The sequence below is a fragment of the Elephas maximus genome, chromosome 5, assembly GCF_024166365.1.
Source record: "Elephas maximus indicus isolate mEleMax1 chromosome 5, mEleMax1 primary haplotype, whole genome shotgun sequence".
Classification (NCBI taxonomy): Eukaryota; Metazoa; Chordata; class Mammalia; order Proboscidea; family Elephantidae; genus Elephas; species Elephas maximus.
Window position 1 is genome coordinate 27741647 of NC_064823.1, and position 14738 is coordinate 27756384.

The following is a 14738-nucleotide window of genomic DNA, read 5'->3' on the forward strand; positions in this document are numbered from 1 at the left end:
GAAGTTACGACCCTCGATCCTACTACTCTGTCTTTCAGTGACTAGATGGTGAACCTTAGACAAACTATACATCCTCTCTGAACCTTGGTTTTCTCATCTATAAGATAGTTCAACAAGGTCATTAATTACGGTTTTTTTTTTTTATTCTTAAATTCCAGATGATTTTTTCCAAATTTTTATGAGTTTATCTATGTTTTTAGCACTCTTACATGGTATATGACACGCTGGTGGCGTAGTAATTAAGAGCTATGGCTGCTAACAAAAAAAGCCAGCAGTTGGAACCCACCAGGCGGTCGGTGGAAACCCTATGGGGCAGTTCTACTCTGTCCTACAGGGTCACTATGAGTCAGAATCCACTCGACTGCAATGGGTTTGGAGTTTTTTTTTTTTTTTTAAATACGGAATATTAAGTGTTTGGGTGCTAACCAAAAAATCGGCAGTTTGAACCCACCAGTCACCCTGTAGGAGAAAGATGTGCTAGTCGGCTTCTGTAAAGATTACAGCCTTGGAAATCCTATGGGACAGTTCTACTCTGTCCTTTAGGGTCGCTATGAGTCAGAACCTACTCAATGCCAGTAGGTTTTTTTTCTTTAATATGGAAATAGGCCTATTTATGACACACTTTTTCGTAGTTATCTTTTTTTATGAATATGAGTTCGTTTTGTTATATGTTGTGTTTGAATTTTCTTCAGAAAAAAAAAATCTTAATTTATACATCACCCTGTCCAAATAGCCACCACCCTCAACAACACTTATTAGAAAAATTTTACTGAACTGTGAATAAAAGTAAACTCAAGTAACAAAAAACAATTTTTTAAAAACATTCTGTAAAGACAAGTCTGCATGCTTTGGTTAAGTTGGGGTCAAGGCCAAACTGAGCATCCAAAACTTAATGGAAAAGAAGCATCTCCTAAGCCTCTACCATCCTGTTACTGGGGTGATGACTTAGAAGTAGTACAGGCTCAGAGTCTGGGCAGCTCTTTCTAACTTGCTCATGCTTTGACCAATACTATCTCCTATTGCACACTCGGCACCTTGGGTTTACCTGTATTACTCTTTCATTTTTCATTCATATCTGTCATCAACTCTTGTTTCAAAATGCGTTTCTCTGATATTTCACTCTTATTCAGCCTCTCTCGCATCTACCAGGTCGAGATGATCAACTTCCTAGCCCTGCATTATGAAAATAGCCATCGTAGTCTATTGCTTTTCAAAGGGTGCTCTGAGAATTTGCATCACTTGGGATGCTGGTTAAACATGCTATGCTCTAAGCCCCATCCTGTAGAATACCACTGTTCAGCAGAAACATAACACAAGTGGCATGTGTAATTTTAAATGTCCCTGAAGTCACGTTAAAATTTAAAACAGATTAATTTTAATAACACATTTTATTTAATCCAATTTATGTCAAAGATTCATTTCAAAATACAAACAAACCCAGTGCCGTCAAGTCGATTCCGACTCATAGCGACCCTGTAGGACAGAGTACAACTACCCCACAGAGTTTCCAAGGAGTCCCTGGTGGATTCGAATTGCCAACCTTTTGGCTAGCAACCTTAGCACTTAACTACTACGCCACCAATATATATAATCCATTAAAAAACATAGGAATACATGATACTTTATATTCTTTTTTCTGTATGTCTTTGAAATGTTATGGATGTATTTTACACTAGTTGCACATCCCAGTTCAGACGAGCACATTTCAAGTGCTCAAGAGCCACATGTGGCTAGTGGCTAGTCTACTGGACTGAATCAAACTGGAAGAGAAGGGAATATAATCCAGGAATTTGTATATTTAGCAAGATATCCAGGGGATTCTTCTACCTAATTTTGAGAACAACCATTCTAGGCTGTCCCGTGCACAATCCTTTCTACCAACATTACTGAACGGGACTTGAAAAAATGTCGCTTTCCTGGTCTCAATCCTGTGGTGCTTGCTGGCCATCCAGTCAGCCTCTAACTCATGGCGACCCCAGGCACAATGGAACAAAGGCCTTTCTTCCTAGTCTGTCTTGGTCTGGAAAGTGCTACTGAAACCTGTTCAGCATCACAGCAACACACAAGCCTCCGCTGACAGATGGTGGTGTCTACACGTGCGGTGCACTGACCAGGAATTGAACCTGTGTCTCCTGTATGGAAGATGAAAATTCTGCCACCACTAAGACCCTAGAAATCTCTGGTGCCTCCAGCTCAATCAACTCAGATGAGCATTCAAAGCTCACTAAAAGTGGCATAACCTCATCCATCCAATGTACTCTCCCACTAGGAAATGTATTAGGTTCTACCATGAAGCTACCATGAGGCAAATATTCAAACATTCATTTATGCAACACATATTTGTCGAGCACACATTAATGCCACCATGGATTCTACAGAAATATACAGGCTATATAATACAAATCCTGATGAAGCAACTATTATGAGATGCTATCAGAATATATAAGAGAGGACTTCATACAGTGTGAGGAGTCAAAGAAAATTTTTCTAATAGTAACATTTAAGTTAAGAAGGGGTGTGAGTATAACTAGGAATCCGACCATCAAAAAGAAATTTCTAGACATGATGAAAAGCCCTGAGTTTGAAAGAATAATGAAGCAGAGAGGTTAGGAAAGTAATCTGAAAGGACGCTATGGAGGCAGGCAGAAGGCTGAAAAAGCCTAAGTGGTGAAAATTCTGTTGTTCTTTTTTTTTTTTTTTTTTTGCATGTATATTTAAATAAAACAAGACTACAAACTTCTCAAAAGGTAGACTATCCTTTTATGCGTTATTTTTTACTTATATCTTCTCCTAGAGTACAAAGAAAATATTCAATAAATACTTCATCAAGGCATGGAAACCAAAAAAAAAAAAAAAAGCCAAACCTACTGCCTTCGAGTCAATTCCAACTCATAGTGACCCTGTGCTTAATGCCTGAAAATTCCGTTAATTTCTAGAATCTCCAAGCTACACTAACAATTATTTGCATTTTCTGATAATTTAAAAATCATACTATCATGAAACACAAAGAAGTCTTTCCTGAGGTGCTGAGTTTTAACATAAAGTTAGTTCCTTCGAAACAGGCAATTTTTCTATGGGGAAAGGTGGGTACCAAGCCTTACTTACCATTATGATGTCAGAATGCAGGCCCCAACTGAACTCCCTGGAAACCCTGGTTGCCTAGTGGTTAAGTGCTAACCACTGCTAACCAAAATGTCGGCAGTTTGAATCCACCAAGCACTCTTTGGAAACTTTATGGCGCAGTTTTGCTCGGTCCTGTAGGGTGGCTAGGAGTCAGGTTTTGTAAGCGGAGGTCACAGTGGAAGGGTGAAGGACATTCAGCTTCCTTGCCTCTTACTCACTTCCCCTGACATCATTGTTCTTCACATTAAAACTGGTGATTAAAACACTCAAGAGAGACTAAATGATGTAAGATTTTACTGGGTCAACTCAGCCTATTATCCATTCTACTCGTAGTTTGCTCTTCAAACTGATTGAAATACGCTATTTTACTGCGTGAAAGGCTCCCAAAATTCCTGCCCTTCTCTCCCACAAGAGCACACCCTGTAGAAACAATCCCTACACTGACAGCACTGGGGCAGAACCTGTGATTCTGAGGGGATATCACTTTAAAGGGGTTTTTATCACTTTCAAGATTAGGTCAAAAGGAAAATTATCTGAATGGTTCTGATCTAAAAGCCAGCCCCGACCTGACTTGAGTCCTTAAGACTCCAGGACTTCCTGAAGTCACAGAGCTTGGAAGTGAGAAGGCCTATGGAAGGGTGGCCTCCAGGAAACAATTAGCAAGACAAGAGGGACCTCAGTTGTACAAGGGAAGGGAAATTAATTTTTCCAACAACCAGAAAACCTGGAAGAGAACTCCATATGTCAGATGAAGTCTAATCAGCAGACTCCTTGCTTTCAGCCTTGTGAGACTCTAAGCAGAGAAACCAGCTATGCCATGCCTTCTGAGTGAGGAAACTGAGATAATAAATGGGTGTTGTTTTAAGCTGTTGAAATTATGCTCATTTGTTATGTATCGATAAAAAATCTAATACACACACTCAGGCATTTCTCATATAATTAAAGAACATAGCATGTCTGCTGGATAGTCTTTCAGACTTCATTTTACAAATAATTTCCTTCTTAATGACAAACATTAAACATCCAATGTCTCCTTAACACTCCTCACTGTAACATAAAAAAAACAAAAAAGAAAACTGTTGCCATCAGGTGGATTCCAACTCATAGCGACCCTACAGGACAAACCAGAACTATCCCATAGGATTTCTCCAAGGAGCAGCCTGTGTATTTGAGTTGCTGATCTTTTGGTTAGCAGCGGAGCTCTGAACCACTGTACCACCAGGGCTCCCACCCTAACTATTGAATTTGTGAGTCAAATTCACCTTCAGTGTTGAAGGGTCTTTTTGGTGATGTGACCTTAGTTCTGACAAACCACCAAAGGATGGGAGGGTGAACCAAGTACATTTTGCCCAGTGAGACACAGCCCCTGCCACCCCAGGCTCTGCTCCGCTGCTTTTGATGGGGCCCTGAGCTCAAGAAGGATATGGACATGGAAGACAAAAGTGGATTTGGGTTCATTCTTTCAATTCCTAATGCAATTTCCTTGGGGAAAAAAAACACGATAGCAGACTTAGCGATCAAGAAATAAATGCTGTACTGTATTGGGCAAATATGCTGCAAAAGATCTCTTTAAAGTGTTAAAAAGCAAAGATATCACTTTTTTTTTTTATTGTGGTTTCAGTGAAAGTTTACCAACCAAGTCATTCTGTCATACAAAAACTTATACACCTTGCTATACACTCCTAGCTGTTCTCCCTCTAATTGGGCAGCATACTCCCTCCCTCCACTGTCTGTTTCCTGTCCATTCCCCCAGCTTCTGATACCCTCTGCCCTCTCATCTACCCTCCAGACAGGAACCACCCACATAGTCTCATGTGTCTACTTGATCCAAGATGCTCACTCATCACCAGTATCATTTTCTATCCCATAGTCCAGTCCAAACCCTAACTAAAGAGTTGGCTTTGGGAAAGGTTCCTATCCTGGGGTAACAGAAGGTCTGGGGATCATGACCTCTGGGGTCCTTCTCGTGCCAGTCAGACCATTCAGTCTGGTCTTTCTATAACAATTTGGGGTCTGCATCCCCCTGCTCTGCTGCTCCCTAAGGGGTTCTCTGTTGTGTTCCCTGTCAAGGCAGTCATCAGTTGTAGCTGGGTACCATGTAGTCCTTCCGGTCTCAGGCTGATGCAGCCTCTCCTTTCTCAGGCCCTTTCTGGCCCTTGGGCTCATAATTACCTTATGTCTTTGGTGGTCTTCATTCTCCTTTGTTCCAGGTGAGATGAGACCAACTGTTGCATCTTGGATGGCTGTTTGCTAGCATTTCAGACACCAGACATCACTCTCCAAAGTGGGATGCCGAATGTTTTCTTAATAGATTTTATTATGCCAATTGACTTAGATGTCCCCTGAAACCATAGTCCCCAAACCCTCACCCCTGCTATGCTGGCCTTCCAAGCGTTGTTTATTCAGGAAACTTTGCAAAGACCAAGGTGCAGCTGATCCAAGCCGTAGTATTTTCAATAGTCTAAAATGCATACGAAAACTGTACAATGACTAAGGAAGACCCCAAAATTGCTGCATTAAAGTTAAAGTGTTGGTGAAGAGTATTGAATATACCACGGACTACGAAAAGAATGAACAAATCTGCCTTGGAAGAATGATAGCCAGAGTGCTCTTTTGAAGCGAGGATGGTGAGACTCGTCTTAAGGATTTTGGACATGCTATCAGGATTTATCAGGAGGGACCAGCCCCTGGAGAAGGATATTGGAATTAGTAAAATACAGGGTTAGGGAAGAAGAGGAAGACCCCTAACAAGATGGATTGACACAGTGGCTTCAATAATGGGCTCAAATATAGCAACAATCGTGGGGATAGCACAAGACCTGCCAGTGTTTCCTTCTGTCATGCACTGGGTCACTATGTGTCTGAACCAACTGGAAGGCACCCTGACAACATGGGCACCAGGCTCTAGAAGGCAGTGGCTTTGCTGCTCGGCGTGCACTTGCTTCTGGATAAATTTCCACCATGCATCTGCTACTGGGCAACATGAACAAGTATGAAGATCAATGGGGCCACTTTAGGTGCAGCTGATAGGCAGTTTACATTAGTTTCAAAATACCTTTAAAACTCAAAATTGTGCTCCTTGCTCAGTCAGTCCATAGTCGTAGTAAGCGGACGCAAAAATAGGAATTGCCCATCTTCTCCACTCTGCCCCATCGACTCTATCACGAGGAAACTCTATCACCCAAGGAGCAAAAACCCACACACATAACTGAACCCTGAGTAGCAAGGCCAGGTCTACTGACCGCGCCTGCGCATTTAGCCAGCTCAGGCCAGGGCGAGGGAGGGAGGGCGGAGAGGAAGGCCAGGGCGCCGCTGCGTAGGCGGGACCAGGAGATTCACCGCGTCTGCGCGAAGGGCAGGACGACGGGCTGCTACGTAACGTTTGAAACGAATGGCGGGGAAGTGCTGCGGGATCCGCGGCAGTCGGTGTTTGCCCCGTGTAAGCCGCGCCTTCGTCTGTGGGCCGAGCCGTGGCGCTGCAGCTCACCCGGGAGCAGGGTGTTACGCTCCGAGGAAGCGCCGAAATCGTGGCCGAGTTCTGTAAGTCCTGGTGCGGGCCAGGGTTGGGGAGAACCGAGCCCAGGCCGTCACGTAGGCCCGCGGCTCGGCCTTCGTGGTGGGGAGCCGGGATGGGCCGGAGCGGGCCTGAATCCGAGCCCTCGCGGCCCCGCGCCGTCTGCCGGCCCCGAGGAATCGGCGGAGAGGCGGATGCCGGCGCCTAGCTCGGGACGCGTTGCTAATGGTGGAGGAGAGGGCTGGGCGCTGCGGGGGCCGCCTCCGGTTCAGCGGCTTCACCTGGAGCGGTTCTTTGGTCGGACTCCGCAGCCCCCTGAGATCTGGTACGGCTGAGCGGAGACCCAGTGTGTGTTTTGACCCAGCCCCTGCCCCGCGTTGGTTCTGAGGCAGGGCACAGTTCCTCAGGCTTTGTTTGGATAGCATTGTCCCCGACCAGGCCAGCTGTGTGCACGACTTCTACTAGAGCCTGGCAGGACATGAGGGGAGAAAAGGAGGAAAAAGAGGAGAAGCTTGTCTCGAGCAGTTGACCAGTCGGTCCAAGCCTGTTTTGTATCTTCTAACCCTGTAATCTGAATTTAGTCTTGGATTACAATGAGACGAAATGTGGCAGTGGTGGGTTAATGCATTTTGGCGTTTAATTTGTTCTTTATTGCCACGTGAACGCATATATTGCTTTCTTTTACCCAGAAGCAAGATTTTATGGACCTTTAATGCCACTTTGTGCAGACGTACTCTGCCTTGAGTAAGACAAGCGAACCTGTGTTTCAGCATTTACAGTTTTACACCATTAATGAAACCATAACCCACCACATAAAAAAAAATAAAAAAAATTTTTTTTCCGTCTAAATATGGTTTATTTTCTGTAGCTACAAATGATAATGACTTTAATGTTTCTTTTGCTTTCAGCATTTGACATTAATCTCATTTTATATCAGTGTGGCATATATCCATCTGAAACCTTTACCTGAGTGCAAACATATGGACTCACCTTGCTTGTGACTGCTGATCCTGAACTCATCAAATACCTAAATAATCTGGTGGATCAACTAAAAGGTATTTAATAATTGAAAACACTTTGAGTTTTGCAGCCATTTTTGTATCCACATTGCCTGTCATCTTGGTCGTTTTTCAGCTTCCTATATAGAAGTGTGAAACACACCGCCTTCTGAAATATACAGTGGTTTTCAATTGGGAGAAAGCACAGAGTGTATAAATTAAATCCTTTTCCACCACATTCTGAGATGGCTGAGTATTTTGATGTTAGGAATATGATATGACTTGATAAATGTCTCCATCAACTCTCTTAGAATGATTTTTGCTGTAATTCAAAAGTTCATATGGACAAATGGTACAAGTTAGAACTTAACGTAATTATAATAGTGTTTGAGAAAACGACTACTATACATTCCTAAAATGATGCTTTCTCTGTAGCCACTGAGATTTTAAAGTTAGTGTTAGAGAAACATCAAGGAAAATAAAATACTAAAATACTAAACTTGGGTTTCTGGGACTAAACTTAAAAAAAAAAAAAAATCCTAAGTAACAGAACACCCATTTTTTAGCTTTTTCCCTATATCTTTCTTTTTAATCTGCCTGTGACTGAGTCTCTTTTACCTGAACCCTCAATTCTTTCTTTCGCTCAAGAAATTGCTTTATTACCTGTTGTACCAGTACTGTTCTCCATGTATTTTTTTCCTTCTAGAATTTCTGATAGTTTCCCTTTCATGTTTCGACTTCCGTTTCTCCCCAGTTGTTCTTCCAAAATACTAGTTTGTCTTTTAGCAGTGGCCATCCTTTTTCTTTTGAATTTTTAAATTCAAAAATTGTTTTTTGTATTGTTGTTTCAGAATTTTTTCATGTTGTAGCTTCATTTTTTAGTTTTTATTTTATTTTATACCTTTTCTGTTTTAATATGCCGTTCTGATAATGGCCATCTGACGTTCGTTAGCTTGATACCACTATGAAGCTACATTATCCTCTAGATAAGCTAGTAACACTTCCCTGCCATTAATATCTGCATGAGTAAAATCCCTACATACTTGTGCAGGTCTGCATGGAAGGATCTCAAGCAATGGTGAAAAGGGAAGGAAAGGAAGATAGGAGTACAGAGTTTCTCAGCCTCAAAGAACTTATGCTTTAGTAGGTCAGTGCTATCAGAATAGCAAGATTGGGGGACTGTTGGGGGTGTGGTAGTAGATAGCAGTCTCAGGTGTAAGCAGGAAGCATGTCATTAGGAGTAACCTCGCTCTCCCAAAGTTGCATCCAAAGTTATGGGTCAGAGGGTTAGGGCTAAATCTCCCGTAGCCGTTCATAGAGCTACACCCAGGTGAATTGGCCTAGAACCTGCATAGATCTGTAGGTATAGATCTGTGTCTTCATCTCAATTTGATGGAGAAGCAAGCATTGCCTAAGCCGCTGGTTCATTGGATTATCTCTTTCGAGACCACTCAAATGAAATTCCACCTCAAATGTATCTGGACTTCCTATTTAGCTTGTTCCCTCTTTTGTATTTATTAAAATTGAGGAGTTATTCTTTGAGGCAAATTGTTTATCTGTTTTGAGTCCCGTTGCTTCTAGTGTCCTCAGGGACTTTACACTACTTTTTCTCCTATTTTTTATTTCTGTTTTGATTGGGATTCTTCCCAATGACATCATGTCTCCAATTGTCAAAGAAGAAAAATTGCTGCCTACCCAAAATCCCCTTCAAATGACCACCCATTCTCCTTTTAAGAGCTAAACCTTTGATGGCAAGTTGTTGATATATGCCAGGAGTCCAGCTGGTGGTCTGTTTTTGTACTGCTTGCAAACAGAACAGACACCTAGGAGGCCCACATAATTTGAAATATTTACTGATGACTAAATGTTTTTCTGTTTCTTGACGGAAAACTTTGCTGACTCCTGTATATGCTATATCAGTTTTCAAGGTTACCTCAGAGCTCAATCTGAGGCCCTCCTCTCACTTTATAATCTCTCTAGATGATCTCTGACATGTTCTGATAAACTTTGTGTAGTTGACTTTTTATATCTAACCCAAATCTCTCCTAACTCCAAACTTATATACCCAATGGCTTTCTTACGTAACTATCCCGGAGATACTTCCGACTCATCATGTTGAAAACTGAATTTAAGATTATCTCCAAAAGTGCTCCACTTTCAACTCACTTTCCTAGCAGTGAATGGCTCAACCATCCAACCGGCGATACAAGCCAGAAACTTGGGAGGTATTCCTGACTTGTTAGCTATGGGGGCTAATCCAGTAAGTTTTGATAAATTTCACCATGAAATCCCTTGAATCTGTCTACTTCTGCATCTCTACCAATATACCTCCTACATGCTTTAATGATCTCATCTTGCTTAAACTACTAAATGAACGAATTAGTGTCTAAAAACCAAAAATCCAAACCCGTTGCCGTTGAATCGATTCCAACTCATACTGACCCTATAGGACAGACTAGAACTGCCCCATAAGTTTCCAAGGAGCAGCTGCTGAATTTGAACTGCCAACCTTTTGTTAAACCACGTTTTGGTAAGGGAGTAAGGGATCTACACTAATGTCTAGATCCCCTGTAACCCATTTTCAAAGTGATAGTTTTGAAATGTAAATCTGATTATATCACGTCCTATTTCAAACACAGTGATGACTTCCCTGGTTCTTGAGATACAATTTCATTTGGCCCACCTGGCCTTGTATGGTCTGGCTCCTGTTTATCTTTCCTGCAGTTGTACTGGCTTTCTTTCAGTCCTATAGTCACCTGCTGTCATCCTCAAGTACTTAAGGCCTGTACCTTCTTCCCTTTCCTTGTGCATATTTAATACTGTTTGCCCCTCAGAGCTAAGCTGAAGCCTTCCCTGTCCTCCCTGATTGGGCCAGTTTTTCCTATTTAAATGCTCTTCATTGTACCATTTCTCCTTCACAGCAGTCACTGCAGTTGTAATTTCACGTTTGTTGGTGTGGTGATTAAATCAGTTCCCATCTCCTACACTCCTACGTTGGTTGTGGCTGAAAATCTCTCTTGCTCACTGTATCCTCAGCAGCGAGTACTGTACTTTGTAGAAATCCTGAGAATTTGAAAAGAGGAGCTAGATTATTGATGTGATAAGTTTTCTGAGCAGGAGGGAGGGGGTCAAAATACCAGTGGTAGGTATTGGCCGAGGGTAGGACGAGAGACCTGAGAAGGTAAGAGTTGCTTTGCAATGCAGTGGACCAAAAAAGATGCCTTGTTTTGTGTTGCAGAATGGTTATACAAATGTTTTGTTCAGAAACTGGTAGTAGTTATCTCAAATATTGAAAGCAGTGAGGTCCTTGAAAGATGGCAGTTTGATATTGAGTGTGACAAGACTGCAAAAGATGACGGGTAAGTAAGAAATGATTTTTGCTCTGATAAGCCTTTTCCAAAAACTTGTTTTCATTACGAAATGAGTTCTAAATGGATTGAACTAGATTCATGTAAAGTAAATGGCATAAAGTGTTTCTGTCAGTTTAATTTAATCTTCAATCTCCTGTGGAAAAGAATTGTGCTCAGTTGAGCGCATCATGGATTTGTGTAGATGGTATTCTCTAAGCTAATGCCTTAGTTCATAGCATCGAGTTCTAAATTTTAATGTTTATGGTGCTCTATTCAGAACTCTACAAGACACACTAGATGGGGCATTTCAGGAATGTACCTATATCTAAGGGGTTTTCTTAGACTCTCCCCCAGCTAAAGATGTGACTCTGCTTTGTTTCCTTTAATGTCATGAACTTGCTAAGACATGTTCATGACCTAAACGTCATAAGTGACTGAGGGCTGAAGACTCCTGGATGGAAATGCCGATCATTCTCTGGTGATGTCTAGCATTGTCCGGGACGTGCTTATCTGCCAACTCATAACCGTAGTTGTGTCTCATAATGAAATGTACTTTGCTCCTGAAGCCTTTAGCTTAGATCAGGAAATTTTTAGATGATAAAAATAATTTGACATACAACTTTAACATTTTATTTGAGGCACTTGGGAGTTAGACTTTAGGCATTTCTAAAATCCAAAATGATATTGCTGATTAAATATTTTTGATCCTTCCTGTTTTTTTAAGAGATGCTGAACTTTTCCTAACTTAAAGAGGTTGGCAAATTTTCTAGTCATGTGATAATAAATGATATGATGCTGATCTTAATAGATGACTGAAAGGATAAATGACATAAATAAGGATATTAAAATTATGCCTACTAGCTGTAGGTCCTAAGATACTTTTATTCATTATTTTTTAAACTCTTCTTATTGCATTACACATTTGATTTCAGAAGCACTTAAGCAGGTAAATACTCTTGGTTACTGAGAAGTTTTAAATAACTTGTTGAAACCTGAAATACATGAATAGATTTGGTTTCTTCCTAGTGCAGCCAGAGCAAAGTCTCAGAAAACTATCCAAGATGAGATCCGTTCAGTGATCAACAGATCACGGCTACAGTAACATTTCTGCCGCTGTTGGAAGTTTCCTGTGAGTATTTACACGGCTCCTCATTCATTTAAAGTTGTAATGGGGAAAAGGCTAAACTACTGTTCAAGAATCACCCTTTATTCAGTTTTTTGTTAATTGTCAGTATCATGTGATATAAACGGGGGACAAAGCATTGTAAAGCAAAAAGTAAAGATTGGGGTATTGCAGGGAAAAAAAAAGAAAACTTTTACAATACCCGTTCTGGTGTAATTCCTTTTGCTGTTTTCTATGTGTTAAGATTTTAGGTGTAAAATTGTGTTTTGCTCTTCAAACTTAGTTATTCTTTCATTTTCAGGTATTTACTGAATGCCTATTATATGCCAGGCAGTGGTCTGGGTACTGAAACATAACAGTGAACAAACCAAGAGGTTACCTCTCCTGTGGATTACATTGATTACATTCATTTTTTTCCCATGTGATGATACACTTATAATATTTTTGATGATTTTCTGTTTAAAAAAAAAAGTCCTATAGTTTTCATAAGATATGATAGGAGGTTGCAGTATTTTCTGTATTAAAATTTATTTTCATTGAGGAAAAGATACTATCTAATGATTAGAGGCCAAGCTATCCTGTCTTAACGCTATGGGTGGTTCAAAAGGTGAGAGAGACAGGGAAGGTTGTTTTACATTTGAAAACATGGTGTACTTTAATGTATTTTTATCCCCAATTTAGGTTCATTTGATCTGCTGATTTACACAGATAAAGATTTGGTTGTACCTGAGAAATGGGAAGAATCAGGACTACAGTTCATTATCAGTTCTGAGGAAGTCCGTCTTCGTTCATTCACTACTACAATCCACAAAGTAAATAGCATGGTGGCCTACAAAACTCCTGTCAATGACTGAGGGATGAGCTGAGAAAAATAATGTACTTGCAATTCTCAAAGGTGTTTTCCTAAAAGGAAGTCAACTACAAGTTGATATGTTTTATTTTGCTGGTGAATTTTTAGGTGGGGAAACAACATTTTACCCTACTGAAGTGTGCATCATCCATTTTTTGTACCTGTTTAATGTTCCATGGAGTTGACATCATGAATTTGAGGAGATGATGGCATTATCCCCTCATGAATGTATTTGGCTAAATAGATGAGCACAAAAGCATCTTGCACGTTGTTCTAATGTCAGGTCTTTTGAAGGTGGCAACGGTAGTTGGAAAAACTTTCAGTATAAAGCTAAATAACTTGCTAAATCAGACATTTTGGTCAAGTAGCTTGAGTCAGAATGTAGGTAGGGTGATATTTAATTGTAAATTATTCCAAAAATAGTCTGACTATTCAGAATCTTTGTTTAGATCCTGAAAATAACTAATATAATCCATAAGTCAAGAAATATTGAGGTCCGTCCAGCATTTTTTTAGATCTAGAGTTCCCATGTTGAAAACATTTCCAATTATTTGACTTTATATAACTTTACCTATGAAGCTTTGAATGTTTCTACTGTTTAATTTCCTGTGATAGAGAACTCTTTGAAAATGTCCTTTTACGTTTGATAAAGTCAAGCTTTTAATGACAATGGTGAAATAAAGTTAAATTTGTATGTTTTAAATTTGTCTTAAAATGTTTTGATACTGGTGTTAAATGGTAGGTGGGATGGGTTCAGTATTGCACAGGATTTTTTTGTGGCACCTAGGCTATAGGTCCAAAGCATACAAAGACGAGGAAATCTTGAGGTACCTTGAATCTATTGTGTTTGGTTATACCACTTTAATCTCATAATAATAGACTTAAAATAAATGTTGATTGTTTGTATAACAAGAGATATGCTTTTTGGAATTAGTTCGGTTTAGCGAATGTTGGATTATAGTACCTTTAGGAGTCCCTGGGTGGCGCAAAAAATTAAGCACTGGACTAGTAATGAAAAGTTTGGTGGTTCAAACTCAACCTACAGGCAACTCGGAAATAAGGCCTGGCAATCTGCTTTCAAAATTTCAGAGCCTTGAAAAATATGGAGCAGTTCTACTGTGTGTACGATGGGTTGCCATGAGGCAACATCAACTCGAGGGCAACTAACAATAACAAGAAAGTGCCTTTCTACACTCTTAGCCTTACCTTCTTGACTTATGTGTAAGATTTCTCACTGTATCCTTAATACGGCCTTTTTTTTCCTCTCAAGTTCGTTATCTTTGTATACTTACACAGCTTGCTTATCCCTGTGCCTGCATTAATACTATCATCAGGTGTGTTCTATCTAGTTCTCACCTATTTTTCCAAGGTCAATTTATTGCGAACTTCAAAGAAATCTTTTATAATCTATTCTGAATCTCATCTCTTTTGTAGTAAGTGAATTTATTACGTAGCTACAATGTCCATTGGACACTGTTCTCATTTAACTTTCACTTCTAAGTGAATACACATAGCCTGTATTCATTTATTCAAAAATTACATGTTGAGCGTCTATTAATGTGCAAAAATACTATGTTGCAAGTGTCAGGATGAATGAAACAACGTTCTGGCCTTTCCGAAGCTTAAAATCTTAGGAGGCAAAGGAAAACACCTTGCAGAGGACCATAAAGTAGCCACACATGTCATTTAATTATGTATTTCTTTGTCTTCATTACTTCACTTGATGAATCATATCTTTTTGATCCAATTGCATACTTTTTAAGAACGAAGTGCATTGTCT

The 14738-nt window shown here is 40.3% G+C and overlaps 1 pseudogene; it reads left to right on the forward strand.

Moving 5' to 3' along the window:
- The first annotated feature begins 1098 nt into the window (after positions 1–1098).
- Positions 1099–14063, forward strand: LOC126077502 (mitotic spindle assembly checkpoint protein MAD2A-like; annotated as a pseudogene).
- The last annotated feature ends 675 nt before the right edge of the window (positions 14064–14738 follow it).